Here is a 17,957-nt window from a genome sequence, read left to right as displayed (position 1 = left end):
GTGCTCCTGTGTTGTGTGCGCAGATATTTATGTGTTATTTCTTCTTGATGGAGTGTCCCTTTGATCACTATATACTGCCCCTCTTTGTCTCTCTTTAGCTGTCTTATCTTGAAGTCTACTTTGATAGAAGTATTGCAACACCTGCTTTCTTTTGTTTGCCGTTAGTTTAGAGTATTGTCTTCCACCCCTTCACGCTGAGCCTGTGTTTGTCACTGGAGCTGAGATGTGTTTCCTGGAGGCAGCATATTTTTGGGTCTTGTTCTTTAATCCATCTCACCACTCTGTGTCTTTTTATTGCAGAACTCAATCCATTTATATTTAGGGTGATTATTGATGTATAAGGGCTTAATGCTGTCATTTTATCACTCATTTTCCTGTTCTCCTGCATTTCCTTTGTTTCCTGTCCTGTGTGTTTTGGTCTACCCATTGAATTATGTAGGTTTTTTTTTTTTTTTTAAAGATTGGCACCTGAGCTAACAATTGTGGCCAATCTTCCTTGTTTTTTCTTCTCCCCAAAACCCTCCAGTACATAGTTGTAGATTCTAGTTGTGAGTGTCTCTGGCTGTGTTATGTGGGATGCCACTCAGCATGGCCTGATGACCAGTGCCATGTCCGTACCCAGGATCTGAACTGGTGAAACCCAGGCCGCCAAAGCGGAGTGCTCAAACTTAACCACTCGGCCACGAGGCCAGCCCCATCAATAATGTTCACTTGAGCATTCATGGAATCCGTATTTTGTTTTATCTCTTCCATTGTGTCTTTCATCTCTAATATTTCTGATTGAGTCTTCTTTATAGTTTCAATCTCTTTTGTGAAGAGGCTCCTGAACTCATTGAATTGTTTCTCTACATTCTCTTTTAACTTGTTGAGTTTTTTGATGATAGTTATTTTGAATTCTTTGTCATTTAGAGTAGATATATCTGTGTCCTCAGGACTGAATTCTGGGCACTTGTCATTTTGTCTCTAGTCTGGAGATTTGATATAGTGTTTGATGTTGCTAGAGGTGGGTTGGATCTTATGCATCCTGATATTATTTGGTTTCAGTTACTGCCCATCACCACTGGGTGGAGGTCAAGAGCCGGGTCATCTGAGCCCTCTGCCTTCAGCAGAGATCCCAGGTACTGGAGCAGTGTGGGGCAGGTGGGGGGAGGGGCACTTTCTCCTGCATGCTCTCTGGGCTTTCTTGCTCTGTTCTCACCTCTGGTCTCCAGGGGTGTTGGCTTGATGAGGTCGCCCCCCCCCCCCCCCCGTGAAAGCTTTTGCCCCAGTAGAGGGCTTCCCTCTAGGCTGCAAGGACCCTAGGGAGTCCTTGATGTTCCCATGAACGAAAGTCCCCTCTCCAGTTCTTCCTCTCATGGAACCTCCCACGGTTGCGGACTGCAGTCTTTAGAGAAGGGAGCGAAGTTCTCTCTTACCCCATTCCAGCTCCTCTGAAGGGGGCTCCAGCCTCTCCGCCCTCTGTCGTGTGGCTGCGTGTCTTTCTGACATTTTTGTTGTGTTAGGATGTGTTGTGTTAGGATGTCCTCTGTTGGAGTATGGATGCCCTTTTTCGTTGTATGTTGGAGGGGAGAGAGTCTCAGGCAAGTTCACTCCACCATGATGCTGATGTCACTCTCTGTTTAACTTTTAACGAACTGCCAAACAGCGACTGACACCATTTTACATTTCTGCCAACAATGTAGAAGGGTTCCAGTTTCTCCACATCTTTGTTAACGTTTGTTATTATATCTTTTAAAAAAATTTTAGAGGTTTTGTTTTATGTTGAACTATACATAACATAAAATTTACCATTTTAATCATTTTACAGGTATGTTCTGTGGCATTAGGTACATTCACATTGCTGTGCATCCATCAGCAACATCCGTCTCCAGAACTTTTTTCACTCCCAAACTGAAACTCTAGCCCTAAGCCTAACCCTGAGTGTACCCATTAAACAATAACTCCCCATCTCCCCCATCCACTTTGGCCCACCACCATTCTACTTTCTGTCTCTATGAATTTAACTAATCTACGTACTTCATATAAGTGAAATCATACAGTATTTGTCCTTTTGTGGCTGATTTATTTCACTTAGTATGTCTTCAAGTTTCACCCATGCTGTTGCATGTGTCAGTATTTCCTTCCCTTTTTAAAGCTGAATAATATTCCATTGTATGTATCCTGTTATTTTCTGGGGTTTTTTGTTTGTTTATTTTTATTTTTCTTTTGCTAATAGCCATCCTAATTGGGATAAGTGGTATCTCCTCCTGGTTTTGATTTACATTTCCCTAGGGGCTAATCATGTTGAACATCTTTTCATGTGCTTATTGGCCATTTATATATCTTCTCTGCAGAAATGTCTATTTAAATTCTTTTGTTCATTTTTTCATTTGGATTATTTGTCTTTTTATTGGTGTATTCTAAGAGTTCTTTGTGTATTCTGGATAATAGATCCTTATCAGATATGTGATTTACAAATATTCTCTCCCATACTGTGGTTTGTCTTTTCACTTTCTTGATATTGTCCTTTGATGCACAAAAGTTTTTAACTTTGTGAATCAATTTATCTAGTTTCTCCTTTGTTGCTTTTGGTGTCATGTTAAGAAACCATTGCTTAACCCAATGTCAAAGAACTCTATAAAAAGAATTTTTATAGTTTCAACTCTTACCTTATACCTAAGACCTATTTTGAGTTAAGTTTTGTATCTGCTGTAAGGTGGATGTCCAAATTCATTCTTTTGCATGTGGATATCCAGTTATCTCAATATCATTTGCTGAAAAGATTATTCTTTCCCCACTGTATTATTTTGACATTCTTGCTGAAAATTAACTGACCATAGATGCATGGGTTTATTTCTGGACTCTTAATTCTATTCCATTATCTATATGTCTATCCTTATGCCAATACTGCACTGCCTTGATTACTGTAGCTTTGTAATGAGGTTTGACATTGGGAAGTGTAGTCTTCTGACTTTCTTCTTTTTTTTTAAAGGTTGCTTTGGCTATTCTGAGTCTCTTGCATTTCCATAGAATTATAGGTTCAGATTGTCAATTTCTGGGGAAAAAAAGAAGCTAGAATTTTGATAGGGATTATATTGAATCTATAGATCAATTTGGGGAGTACTGCCATCTGAACAATGTTAAGTCTTCAACTCCAACAGCATACGATGTGTTTCCATTTAATTAGGTCTTCTTTAATTTCTTTTAATGATGCATTGTAGTAAACAAATATCTTTTTTTGTATAATACAAAAAATATGTATACTACAAAATAGAAACTGTATATTACAATTATATTAATATACAATACCTACTCCATTTTGCTTCTAAAACTTCCAAAATACAAACATGGGATCTCCTGGACCTATTTTTAAATATCTTTTATCTTCTCTTTCATAGTTTCTATTTATTTATCTTTTTGCTCTGGAAGCACTCTTTGAGATGGTCTTATAATTCATTAATTCAGTTTTTAGTAGTATCTATTTTTCTATTAACTGTCTTTTCAGCTTAAGTATTCATGTATCTTCTAATTTCCCAGGACATTTTGGTTCTCAGATGCCTCCATTTTCATGACAACTTGCCCTTATCACTCTTTAAATTTCACTTAGAACATGAACAAGAAATTTTTAAAAAGTTTTCTCCTATTTCCTTCATTAACTCCATTTTATTAAGTGATATCTGCTCTAATTTGGTCCTCTTCTTTCAAATGGTGGATTCTCTCTTTATGACTAGTGATATTTTTTATCTGCTCATATTTATAACTGGAGATCTAGATCATTCACCATTCACAACAGGCATCTCATCTGGAATTAGGGAGACCACTCTTCAGTTCCCCACAGCGAGTCTTACCCTCTGAGGTTGGGGGTGGTAGGTTGGAAGTTGGTCTTCCCCTCCAGTGAATTGGCTCTGAGTGGGAAAGTAGTACCTCCTCTTCCTCATAGGAGGTAACGGTTATGGTGCACAGGATGCTGAGCCACCAAGCCTCAAACCTTAAGTTGAGAGAAAAAGGAACAGAGTGAGGGAGCAAAGAAATAAAGTATTTGATACTATGCCCAGGAAAGAACTTTGGTGAGACTATCGGCTCATGGAACTCAATGGAAGCAAATAAATATGAAGTCTACTAAGTGTCTGAGGGAATTGAATGGCCAGATCAGCCACAAGACTGGCCTTTGAAAACTTTTTTTTTTTTTTTTTAAAGATTGGCACCTGAGCTAACATCTGTTGCCAATCTTTTTTTCTTCTTCTTCTCCCCAAAGCCCCCCAGTACATAGTTGTATACTCTAGTTGTAGGTCCTTCTGGCTGTGCCATGCAGGACGCCACCTCAGCATGGACTGATGCTCGGGGCCATGTCCACGCCCGGGATCGGAACCTGTGAAACCCGGGGCCACCAAAGTGGAGTGTGTGAACTCAACCACTTGGCCATGGGGCGGCCCCTTAAAAAACTTTTAAGCGTAAAAGAACTCTCAGGACCCCAAACTTATACCAGCAGGAAATGGGTTGTGATTACTATGAAGTCTCCAAGGAGGGCTTACTTCCCAATGCCCACTTCAGATGTGGCCATGGAGGATGATGAACCAGGAAGAGCATTCCAGAGTGTGGAGCCAAGGGCCACAGAAATTAATGCAAAGGACGTTCATCCTTGAGAGCAAAACCACGCTGTAATCACAGAACTTGCCCCATTGCTGACACAGAGGATCTTCACAATAACTACTCAGAAGGATTCTATTATTTATAAAGACCATGACTGCCGTGAGTCTCACATTTTTCATCGAACTTGAGTTCTAATGTGAGGTATCTATGGAGAAGCATTTGGAAATCGTTGTTAAGTGGAAGGACTCACAGACAATGATAGCGATAACATTTTATAGTGTGCTAGGCACTAAGCATTGTCTCAGTCTGCATAGATATTCCCTGAGGTATGTGCCATTATGACGTTATTCTACAGATGGGGACACTAAGATGGAGTCAAGTAACTTGGTCAAGCTTACAAAATAGGTGAATCTTGGAGCCAGGATTGAAAACTATGGGGCCTAACTCGAGGGCATTCACTTTTAACTCCATCATATTTTATAATCACAGGAGTTTATTGGGCATAATGAGGGATATATAAACCCTGAAGGGAAGACAAGGCATATACACAAATAAATTCAGGGCAAGGGAGTGTGTTATCTAATAAAGGAGACACTAAAACGTTTTCAGTCTACCAGAATACAGATAGATTACCATCACTAACTTTTAACCTTGTTAGGGACTTGTCTTGTTTACCGATGAATCACCAGTTCCCACTACACCATCTGGCTCACAGTAGGTGTTCAATAAATATTTATTGAATGAATGAAGAATGAATACCAGGGTCCTGTAATATTAGTCTAAGGTCCTTGAGCAACTGTGCCAAATTTGCCTTCACATCTCCAGAGTCTAGTGTGTTGGCACTCAACAATGGTCCTTGAACTCAACAGAGAAAACTGCACTGTAGTTTTACTTTAAGGCTGCTCATTGTTCCCAGTTTCCTTATCTTTAAAATGGAGGGTATCTCCCTCCCCAACTCAACAGAGCTTGTGAAAGATTGGGCTTTTCAAAAGAGTCTCAACTGCTTTAACCTCTTGTGAGCTTAGTTTATATGCAGGAGGTGAACTTGAAAGCTCCGGTTTCTGCTTACTGTCTTTTCCACATATATGGCCAGTTCTCAAGATGCATTTACTAGCTGATATCGGATTCCTTTTCGATATGTTGAGCTATACTGCTAATCAGTTACACCTCTCTATGTTGTAGTTATTTAAAAAATATTGATTTCATTCACTAAGCTTGTTTTGTGTGCAAGATCCAGAACTGTGGGAACACAGCAGTGACTGAGAAAGCCATGTTTCCTGCCCTCATGGCACATTAAACTGTTTCCGTGTATTTTTAAAGACAAAAAGGATTCAGTTGTAAAACAAAAAGAAAAATATTTATGCTTTTATCCCCACAACGAACAAAATGATTTTTTTTTTTTAAAAAAATCGCTGTTGAGCACGTCTGTCCAGGGGAGGAGGGAGAGAAGACAATCCAAACCACAAACAAATCGCTTACTTTTGCTAGTCACAACTGAGCTGTGCCTTGAGTTATTTTCTGGTGATTCCAGGCTTCCAGTCAATTCTGTCTGTATCGACCAAAAGAGAAGGGAAAAAAATGCATTTCGGGTCTTAGAAAAAAGGCAAGACAAACAAAACATACTGACTTAGAGATCCTATGAGATCTACCTTAACTGAAGCTGTCCTTAAACCATAATTGACAATGATATCAACAATAGAATAATAACCACCCACCCCCACCCCGGGAGTGGGAGCCGAGGTAGCTTCCCCACTTCTACGAACACGCTGAGCTTCTTGGGGCTGTACTTGCCCCAAAGGCACTAAAAACAGATCAACTTTTCTTTACCCAGACTCTTCCACCACATCCAGCGTGGAGCTGCTTCTTCCATTGCGGGCAATCCAGTAAAGGAGTCTAGTCGCCTATCTCTGGCATCAATGACAGTTTAAAAAATAGAGTTGCATCTCTAATAACAAAAACCACCGGCTGTGAAAAGTGGAGCGAAATCTGTCACTACCGGGCCACAACACTTCTCGAGAATGTTTGTCCCTGCAGCCCCCGTCGAGGCCCACGGCCCGCTGGAAGTGGCTGCCCTTGGGGCGGAGGATCCCTTTTGGTCCTGGAGACTCGGGACCAGCCCTGGCAAGCAGGCAGCCTCCCTGAGCGCCGGGCCGGGGTCCGGGGGCGGGAGGCCGTGCTCATCCAGGACGTGCAAAAGTTGGCTCTGGCCCGGAGCTCCCGGGTTTGTTTGGTTTTGGCCGCGTCCTGCCCCCGCGCGATCCCCCGTCAATACAAAAGGCCAAGGGTTTTTGACCCACCATCGCCCAGGCCGAGTTCACGCTTAGGGCCCTTGGACCGCCGTCCAGTGACGGGGAAAGCAATCGTGCAAAGAGGCGAGAGCCCTCCGTGAATGAAAGCGCAATCGACGAGAAAATAAGTTTTCCTCCTGGCTTCGCGCGTCAGCCGCGCTGGGAGGCAATTCTCCTTCCCAGAAGACCCCCTCCACACCCCACAGTGGCCACACGCATCATTTGCGCCGTGGAGTGTGGACACGGAAGCGTGAACACAGCTGACTGAGGGCTCCACGGTACGCGTGGGGGCGTCCTTGGAGGGGGCGGGCGGGGAAATGTGCGCGCGCTGCACCCAGGGGTGCGAGGGAGCCCCCAAGGCCACTCGCGGGCTCGGAGGCGGCAGGAGGCGGAGAGGCGGCCAGGGGAGGGGGCGCGAGGGTCTCCTCCGCGGAGGCTTTGGGGAAGCGGGAGGGGCAGCACCTGAGGAATCCGCCTCCGGCCGCGGCGGCAGCCGCCTCGCTCCGCCCCGGGGACCTGAGCGCGAGGCGAGCGCGCCTGCCAGAGAGACGCCAGCCACCGGCGGCGCTAGCACCTCGGAGGAGGACAGCCGGAGCGAGCGCAGCGCAGCGCGGGGACCCGGACTGGGGGTGGGGAGACGAGCCCCGGCCCAGGCGAGGGCCACCCCCTGGTCCGCTGCCCTCGCGCCCCGCCAGGGCCAGGTGAGCGGCTGCGGGGACTCCGGGGCGCGGGCGCGGGAGGCGGGGAGGTGAGAGGTCGCGAGCCGGCGCGAGCGCACGCCTCTGCCCGGCCGGAGCTGCCCTGTGGCGGGCTGGGGACACCCTGCCTGCGCGGGGAAGCCGCGGCTCACTTCTTCTGGAGGAGCAGGCAGGCGGAGCGGGGCTGGGAGCGCGAGAGGGCTCGTGTGGCGAGGGCGGGCGCCTGTACCACCCCGCAGCCGAGCCTGTTCTCCTCCCCGCCGCCTCGCGCCAGCTCCCCGAGGGGACCCAGCCCGTGCGGTCCGCGCCCGGAGGCCAGAGGCCTGTCACCTGGGGGCTCTCCTCGCTGCCTTTGTGGCGGGAGCTGGGAAGCCGGAGCGTGGGATGAGGGCGGCGGCGGCGGGGGGCGCCCGGGACCGGTCCCTCCGAGCCCGGCGGCTGTGAGGGGCTCGCGGGCGCGTGGACGGCAGGTAGGGAGGCGCGCGGGGGACCCGGGAGGATGGAGAGAGCGCGGCTTGGGAAAGTTGGCAGCGGCCCGCGGCGGCCGGGCGTTTGCTCGATGTCCACGGGGCTCTTGTCTCCACACCAAATGTCACTTCGTCACGAGCGCGCGCGCGCGTCTTTCGACCATCGTTTCCATTTTCTGTGAGTGCCTGAGGACCACTCTTATTCGGAATGAGACACAAAGGGTTGTGCTGACAGCTGACCCTGACACAAGTACACGGCGAGGTGAGGCGTGTGCCCTGGCTGGACGAGGCGGGTGATGAGGCGGTTTGTTAAAGCCATTCTCTCAGTCCCTCTTCCGAGCTCCGGTCAAAGAAACGCTCTGCGGATTCGGTGCGTGGGGCTGCTCGGTGAGCCGAGCCCCGGCGGGGCCAGAGCGCGCGTCTGCTCGGGGACGGCTGCTGCCTGGCCGCGGCGGCGGGTCTGCAGAGGCGCCTCCACCCCGCGCCGGTCCTCCGCGGGCGACCTGTTACGAGGTCCTTCGCCGCCCCGCCCTGGCCCCCTGGCCCCTGCTGAGAAGATAGAAACCAAATTTTAATTTCTACTTTTCACACCATTAGAATTTTTTTCCCCCTTGAGACGGAAAATCCCACTTAAATCTCATGTTAAAACCTAGCAATTTAAATACGGGGAAGAGCTTTTCCGCGAAAGGGTTTTGAGTTAAATCTCCCTTTAAAAAACCTCTCATTCTTCTGTACGTTTTCTTATGTTTTAAATCCTGGAATTCTGCTTTGAGTTTTGCGACTGTGTTGGTTCTTTTTCTTTCTGAAAATTTCTATGTGGTTTTACAACTTGCAATACTGGAAGCTTATTTTAAAAAAGAAGAAATTAAAAATGTTTCATTGAAAATATTTAGTAATAGGATTGTGTGGATATAGGCGTGGATTTAAAGGGAATTTTTAAGTTAATGAATATTGAAAAGTAATATGCATAGGGTAAAAGTTTCAAACAAAAGTAGGCCCTCTCTCTCACCCGGGTGCTCCCAATGCCCTAGTCCCCCTCTCCAGGGGCAGCCACTGTTGTCAGTTTCTTGTACAACCTGCCATAGACCTCCTGTTAAAATGGAATTATGCTATAGAAATAAAGAATGAAAGAAACTAAATATAAGACAACTGTATATCCATGGTGATGTCTATTAGTTTGATATCCACTCATGATGACGTTTGAACCTTTTCTTTGGCTTAAAGCAGACACTTATTACAGTTGAAGATCAAGTGCTAAAAATCTTAGAACAAGTATTCAGTGGAAAGCAGAACTTTTAAAGTATTATCCGCCCCCTCCCCATCGCCGATCTCTCTACACTTGGTTTTTATAATCGTTGTTGAATTTTTCTTCCATTTTGGAACTCTTTAAGAAGCAGAGGATGAGAACTATAGTTTACTCTGTCCAGTGCAGCGTATACCTGGAGACATGAAAGGACATATGTGTACTCCCGTTGACATGACATAGTATAAAAATTTTAGTGGTAAGGGAGAAATATGAAGGCCAAGTTTAAGACATTTAGTTACATCTCTTAGTTCCAGGCCTGAATTTGCTATAAACTAGCTAAATGAAGTAACTTTCTTAGAAATGATTTTGTTTCCACCTCAGATAAATTAAGGAATTGAACTACACGGTTTCTAAGGGTCCTTCTAACTCCAAAATTCTGTGATTAAAATAGTAGATCTATAGGGGCCGGCCCTGTGGCCAAGTGGTTAAGTTCGCGCGCTCTGCTGCAGGCGGCCCAGTGTTTCGTCGGTTCGAATCCTGGGCGCGGACATGGCACCACTCATCGAGCCTCGCTGAGGCGGCGTCCCACATGCCACAACTAGAAGGACCCACAACGAAGAATATACAACTATGTACCAGGGGGCTTTGGGGAGAAAAAAGGAAAAAAATAAAATCTTAACAAAAAAAATAGTAAATCTATAGGTGTCCCAAGACTGGCTAAGGAACACCCAATTGGACCTGTGGATATTAGACAGTGGAGTGACAGAAAAAATTCCTGAATGGTAGACTCATAAAGAGGAAGTTAGAGATGTTTACGTTCCTGCTCTTATGAGGTTGGTATCATTGGAGAACAGCTACTTCACTTTCCTACAAAATGACTGTTTATGTTACTGGTGGAGACCAATCCTGTGCTGAATGGGCCTTTGTGCATCACCTTGTATGGCTAAGGAGAGTGAATTTTCTTTATAGCTCATGGTGCCATTTTTAGGGAAATAACTCTTAAACTCTTCTTTTTGGTAAGTGGAAATACAATTCATTTACCTATTTCAAAGAGACGACATAATTTGATTAGTAATTTTCAAAACTATTTGGAATATGAATATCCCTACAGCTAAGATATTTTAGTTACTTTATAAGCATTCGCTTAGATATCATGTTCTTAGTAGGAAACTTTTCTAATCTCTAAAACACCTGCAACCTCTGGGCTAGGGATTCCTGGATGGGTTCAGGCAGCTGAGGAGTGACTGCAAGGTTATGAAAGTAAAGAGAATTGGCTGATTTTAGTCATTATATGTGAACTCAATTAAGGGATTTCAAAAGTACTCTAAGTGGTGATTGCAAAAATCATTGCTGTTAAGAAGGCGATCTCATACTTTAAAGCTTCAGAATTACCAATAAAGAATACTATGTAATTATTTTGAATAGGTCTGTAATAAAAACTGTGTAATTATTTTTAATGTTTGTAATATAAATAAATTATAGTGAAGTTTTAGGAATTGTTTGGGATGGTAATTTCTTATTGTTTAATCTTGATTGACAAAAATGACAAAAACAAAAGAAAATTAAGTACTAGCAGTGAAATTCTTCTAAAATGGTAATTGTTTTTATTTTTTATAGCTCCCTTCCCAATTGTACTGTGAGTATATATTTTTACAGATGTCTTGTCACATTGCAGATACATTTTTACTCTGACTTTTTTCATAAACATTTTTCTGTAGTTTACTTATTATTATTTGTAATCATTTTATAGTAGTTTATTTGGTTAAGGTACCATAACTTAGTTAGCTCTTCCTCTATTTTGGGATTTTCCAGTAATTTTTAAAAATATGATGTCTGTCCTCATGAATGTAACTTTATTCATTCTTTTTAGCTTCCTTAGAATTGTTTCCTTAGAGAGGCAGTCTAGTGTAGCTATTAATGGGCTCTAAAATTAAGATTCATGGTTCGGGGGTGGCTGTGTGGCCAGTGCTTAAGTTCCTGAGCTCCGCTTCTGCGGCCCAGGGTTTTGTCAGTTTGGATCCTGGGTGCAGACATGGCACCGCTCATCGGGCCATGTTGAGGCGGCATCCCACATGACACAATTAGAAGGACCCACAACTAAAATATACAACTATATATTGGGGGGATTTGGGGAGAAAAAGAAAAAAAAGAAGAAGAAAATTGGCAATAGTTGTTAGCTCAGGTGCCTATCTTAAAAAAAAAAAAAAAAGATTCAGGGTTCAAAACCTAGTTCCATCACTTATTAGCAACATTGGGCAAGTAGCTTATTTTCTTAGAACCATAGCTTCCCAGTCTTTAAAATGGGTATAGTAATAGCTCTCTACAAGATAAAAAGCGATAACACGTAAAACCACAAGTAAATGTTAGCTGTTAGTTTTTGTTAGGACATTTCCAGATTTCTGGTAATTTCCGAAAGAATTATATAGATTTATACTGTCATTAACAATCTATATGTGTGCTTATGTTATTTTTAAACATTTATATTCTTGTGACTAATTTGATCAGTGTAAAATTGTATCTCTTTGTTTTGATTTATATTTCTTTGGTCTTATATAAAGTGAGAGAGAGTTTTTTCAGTCCTGTTGCTACAATTTTCTACATAGTGGTGGAAGTTGCATTGCTTCAGTCATATTGAACTAGACTAAAAGATGGGCATTTAGGGCAGGTCAGTTACAACACTAATGAGGACTGAATCAAATTTTCCTCTAGGCTCTTTCAAATTAATTGTAGTTTTCTTGTATTCTCAGCCTGTGGTAGTTTTTATTAGTTATTATTATTTTAAATCTTAGAAAAGTAGTTGTTAAAGTTAGTCATATCTGTCAATTCTACTTAACTGAAAATGCAGTCCTTTCTTTTTTCCACTTGAAGGGCCGATTTATAATTAACGTCATTATGATCACAATTTGGTGGATTTTTACTAGGAAAGCTTATCAAAACTTGGAGGAAAAAATCAGAGAAAGTTTCATGATCCCTGATCATGTTATCTTTCGGCTACAAATGGATAATGAAGTTATGCCCTCTGACTTGAGTTCTTATGTAGTCAAGGTAATTTAGATGACACAAAAGCATGCCCTTGTAAGTTCTGGAGTTCCAGCAGCCCTGATATTTCTGGCAAACACACACCCAGTGTGGATAACAGCAGCTCTTTGTGCTGTTGAGCCCCAGGAGGGCTCCCTATTGTGTACTCTTCCTTCCCTCCCATTCTTGACTGACTGGTGATAGCGGTTCCTCCAAGTCCAGATGTGAAGCTCCCACAGCGACTCCTCTCTTCTACCCAACTCTGTCTTTACCTCTACCACCCACCCCTTCAGGGTCTTTGCTTTTGTCATGTCTATAAAATAGAGAATTCACTGTCTGTGCAAGGTTGTGTTTTCAGATTTTATTTTTAATTTTTCTCTATGCTCTATGAGTGTCTTCAACAGTCCCAACAGTCGAGACTACAGGCATGATTAGCATAGGTTAACACATGATCAGCACTTGATAAATGTTTGGTTGCTGTGAGCCGTATCTTGTATAGGTCTTTTCTGTTCCTGGGCATGGTTCTGGTTTTTGGTACCAGTCTGGAGAAGCAAGCTCCAGTTGTGTCCTGGATTGCTGTGTTTGCCTATATTACCCAGGTTAGGAGTTAGGAAACCTGCTTGTTCTGGCTCTTCTTGTGTGTTTGTTTATGGAGAGATGCTTAATGCCTTACTTTTCTTCTGTAAAATGTGATTGACAATTACTGTTTAATTATCAACCTTCTGCACAGGATTGTTGTGAAGATAAAATAAAATAATAAATGTGGATATGTTTTGGAAAAAAGTGTAAAAATTCATATTGTGTTATCAAAACTACACATTATCACTACACTTCTAGGAGTGTCCATACCTTTGAGAAAACCTCATCTCACTGTAGAGCTGCACTTCGAGCTTGGGGTTAGATGAAAATTGTTGGGGCCCAACCCAACCTATTCAATCAGAAACTCTGGGAGTGGAGCCTACCAATCTGCATTTTGCCAACCCTTCTGATACTGAACCACTGCTCTGGGGAGTAGGAAATGTCAACAACCACTAGAAAAGTGGTCTTCTACTAGTTAAATATTTGTTATAAAATAATCCAGAAGTATCATAACTGTTGCATGCTAAGTGTGAAATGAAAGTTTACTATTATTATTAGCTGCTGCTTGCCTTTTAAGCTCTCAAAATTTAATTGAGAGCTGGAATTGTAAACTCAAGTACCTGTAGGGGCCAAGCAGGTAATCTGAGTGAGAGAAGCAGGACACTTGTAAAATAATAGGGGATAGTGGGTTCTGGTGGACAAGAAAGTCTGAAGTGGCAGAATTTCTAAGGCTTCACTGATTTTTGTCCTGTGGCAGTGTGGGTCACTGTTACCAGATCATTTGATTTTTAAAGTGGAGCTGGAAATTCATGTTTTATATGAATTTAAATGTTGGCAATAATTTTTAGAGAAAACATATGGACCCAACAAAACAACTCTGGAAGCCAGGTAATTTCCAACCTCTCAGTTAATTAACAAGGGTGAAAATATTGGCATTTGAATGAGTATGATGACAGAAGAAACAACCCTGTTCAACACTATTAATAAAGAAATGCATGTGAAAACCACACAGATGTTTTTCAACTTTCAGATTGTAAAGATTCAATAGATCGATAATATCTAGTGTTGACAATGGGCTAAAGAAATAGTTATTGTTATACACTAAGAGAGAAGGCAAATAATTACAGCTTTTCTGGAGAACAATTTGGCATCATGTATCAAGACTTTAAATGTCTATACCTGCCCTGCCCAATATAGTACTCCCTTGCCACATGTGGCTATTAAATTTAAATTAATTAAAATTATATACAACTAAAGATTCAGTTTCTCAGTTACACTAGTCACATTTCAAGTGCTCAATAGCTGCATGTGGCCGATGGCTATCGTATTGGACTGTGAAGATATAGAACATTTCTATCATTGGAGAAAGTTCTATTGGACAGTGCTGGTCTAAACTCTTTGACTCAGAAGTTACACTTCTAGGAATTTGTTAGAAAGAAATAATCACACTAATGCAGAAAAGTGTATTTTAAAAATCACCTGAAACATTGTATATAAGAGTAAAAAATTGGAAACAAGTCATGTTTTAATTAAAAATTAGGTTGCGGTAAATATTCATGATATATTGCTTGAAAATATACTTATTGTAGAATCATTTATTTATTTGGGTAGAAAGTTTAGGCACATTGAGAATAGAGGTACATAGGAACAACTTTTCCGACAAATGCACACGAGTATAACGAAGCTTTCCCTTTTTAGTCTGCAGCTCTGCTCACATAGTAGAATGGGTTGACTTTCTCTACAAAATGAGCAGAGGCACATGACAACTCTCCAAGCTGCATCAGTATCACCTGAGTTCCTGATAGAAATTCAGAATCTCGGGCCCCCTCCAAGCCTACTGAATCAGAATCTCTGGCAGGGCACAGGAATCTGTGTTAACAAGCTCTCCACTTACTGGCTGTATCTGCCTCCTATCACTGAATCTCTCAAGCCGAATGAAATTTCCTTGAACTCTGTCCAGGCACTGTTCCTTCCAGGTGCTTTGGAGGCCGCAGCGAAGAAAACTAACAAATATCCCTGTCCTTATGGGAATCAAACAGTAAGCAAAGGAGAATGAATAAAGTATGTATTTTAGAGAGTGAGAAGTGCTAGAGAGGAAAATGAAGCAGAAAGGGGAATTAGAAAGTGAGAAGGGAGTTGCGATTCTCTACAAGGTGTCACTGAGAAGTGACACCTGAGTGAGGACCTGAGGGCCGTGAGAGTCTGCTCCATTGGCAGTTGAGAGTCAGAGCTTTCTTGGCTGTTGTGAGAGGGACAACCGAGGCCGGTGTGCTGAGGGGAGAGGCAGGTGAGGGAGTGAGTAGGGGATTAGGTCAGAGAGGTAATCTAGATCTTTCGACTTCAGAATTCTTTGTTCTCTCTAGTGTGCCACACTCCTTGAATTCTTGGTTAAGCAGTTTGTAAAGAGATCAGACCTCCTTAAATTCACTGTTTTTCAGTGTGATCTGTCAACACCTGCCTTCTTCGCCTGGGGTGCTTGTTAAATGCGGATTATTGCTCTCTTGACCTGCTGAATAGGAGTTTCTGGGGTGGGACCCTGGAATGTGCATTTTAACAATCTTCCTAGGTGGTTTTTATGGACACAAAAGTCTTAGAACCACTCCTCACATTTACCATTCTATAAACTTGGCTCTTATAGAGCAGGTGTGCCTAAAATTGTCACCACTGCCTGTGGAGGTCACAGTGTGAAGACAACATGTAATTACTATAATGTCACATTTATTTCCTGCACTTTAAAACTGATTAAATCGACACTACTTCAAGTAAGTTTATGTATATATTTCTGTTGGAGTATTCAGGGAACTGTAAGACTATTACAGTAGTTCTTACCCACATCAGAGGATGGGGGAACCTTTTCACTTGAGGGTCCTGTCTCCCCCTCTGGTTTTCTGGAAAGGGTGAATTTAAATTGATTTGATTTTTTTTTTTAAGATTTTATTTTTTTCCTTTTTCTCCCCAAAGCCCCCCAGTACATAGTTGTACATTCTTCGTTATGGGTCCTTCTAGCTGTGGCATGTGGGACGCTGCCTCAGCGTGGTTTGATGAGCAGTGCCATGTCCGCGCCCAGGATTCGAACCAATGAAACACTGGGCCGCCTGCAGTGGAGCGCGCAAACTTAACCACTCGGCCACGGGGCCAGCCCCTGATTTGATTTTTTTAAAATTATGTTTTGTTTTTTCTTTTTCTCTCTCTGTCTCATTTTAACCTCTTGTTTCTTTTCTTTTTCCTCTTCCCTTCTTCTTGAAATCTAACCATACTAAGGTAAACACCATTAACATTTTGGTGGTCATTCTTTTATGTATCTCTATGCATGTTTACATATACTCACCAACACAAATAACTTTACATAATAAGATCATATTATGTTTTTAAAAAACTATAGTCATGTCTTTTAAAAAAGTTCGGAGAAGCTAAATTCCTTCTTTATCCTCCCTTTCACCCTAACAATGTGGCCAATCAGCTACTTATTTTGTTAGAACTTTTTCCATGATCCTGTAACCTTATATATATTGTATATTTTTAGCATCTTATATATGCTATCAATATATATATATATATATATATATATAAAATCATCGTTCTTTTTTCATTTAGTACTTAATAAAACACAAAGGATATACCTCTAAGACAACTGGTATAACTCTTATTTATTCATTTTAATGACTACATAATATTCTGCAGTATACATATTCCACAGTTCAACAACCGTTACTCTATTGAAGGACATTTATTTTAACTAAACAAGAAACCAGAGCTATATTAAAAGACAGACATATCTGGTTGCATAATTTAAAAACATTTTTTGTGAAGAAAAAAGAACCATAAACAAATACCATAGATGATTGATAGATTGGAAAAACATCTCTACATATGCAGATAAAAGATAACCCCCTCTGATATATAGGGAACTCAACAAAATGATAATAAAAATATTTCATAAAACATAATTTTTAAATATTTTGCAAATGATATAACTAGGTTAGTCACAGAAGCACAATCCCAAATGGCCAATAAATATGAAAAATGCTTGGCTTTATTTGTTGTTTGGAAATGCAAGTTAAAAATAATAACAAGCTATCACTTGACACCTATTTGATATTAATATAGAACTTCAATCCACATTAAAATTTCCAGAACTAGTTTGTTTATTCACTGAAAATCTATGCAGAAACTTTTTTAAAAACTTATATTAAAGCTATAAAACATTTCCCAGAGTTTCCGGTTTGCTCAGAGAGTTTGAGGGAGATTGACTTTTATTCTCTTTCAGACTTGGCTAATATGACACAGGGTGAGAACAGAGGTTAGAAAATTAAATTTTGATATCAGTTATATAACTTTTTTAATTCAAAAGGATTTTCTTTGAAAACAGAAGCTGTTGAATTTTAGAGTCGTAGATCAATCCACCCTGAGAGGAAAACAATGCCACAGGGTTTGCTTGACTTCCCAAGGTCACCCAGCTCGTCCTGTATTCTTGCTGGTTTACCATATTGTTCCTCAGTGTCTTCTCATATCTTTAATTACACTAATACAGAGAAATCATATTTCAAGAATTTTTCCATTTTCAAAAAAATATTGAATATACATTTAGAGAAATTATACTTTCTTTAATTTGTTTCAATTTTAAGTAGAAATAACAACATGAGAACAATATAAAAAATCAGAAAAGAAACATCACTTACAATCCTACTACCTTTACAAAATAAACTGTTTCCTTAATTTTGCTTTAAGTACTAATTTATGTGCATTAATGACTTTACATACTAATAATATTTTTCTGATGTTTCCAAAATGTTTTCGTGACTTTGGTTTTCAGGCCTATAAGCTGGTCTGTTTGACTCTACCTTTCCTTTCTTCTGACCTGTTTTTCATGCATGTTGTTTTTAAGCCTTGAACATTGTTTCATATCAGCCTCCATCCTTGATCAAATGCCTTCAATGGCTACCAATTGCCTACCTCAGAGTTTCTCAGAGGGTGTCACCCTAAACATTAGTATCCTGGTCTAATGCTGTCAGCTGCATGGAACACAACAAAAAGTTAAAGATGTTAAATAGTAACGAATTCATCATATACCCAAAATGTTTGAGGGGAAGAG

The 17,957-nt window shown here is 41.4% G+C and overlaps 1 protein-coding gene across 14 annotated transcripts in view; it reads left to right on the top strand.

Moving 5' to 3' along the window:
- Positions 1–7,399: 7,399 nt before the first annotated feature.
- Positions 7,400–17,957, top strand: part of GREB1L (GREB1 like retinoic acid receptor coactivator) — a 243,667-nt gene continuing 233,109 nt past the window's right edge. For 6 of the 14 annotated variants that reach the window (XR_011542603.1, XM_070629713.1, XM_070629712.1 and 3 more), the window contains exon 1: positions 7,403–7,558. The gene's annotated coding sequence lies outside the window, so the exon portion shown is untranslated. Of the gene's footprint in view, positions 7,559–7,713; positions 8,026–17,957 lie in introns of those variants that run through there. The other 8 variants (XM_070629707.1, XM_070629715.1, XM_070629708.1 and 5 more) reach the window with 5 other exon arrangements.

This window comes from Equus przewalskii, chromosome 7 (assembly GCF_037783145.1).
Source record: "Equus przewalskii isolate Varuska chromosome 7, EquPr2, whole genome shotgun sequence".
Taxonomy (NCBI): Eukaryota; Metazoa; Chordata; class Mammalia; order Perissodactyla; family Equidae; genus Equus; species Equus przewalskii.
The sequence above is the reverse complement of the archived record's forward strand: the minus strand, read 5'-3'. Positions and strand labels throughout refer to the sequence as shown.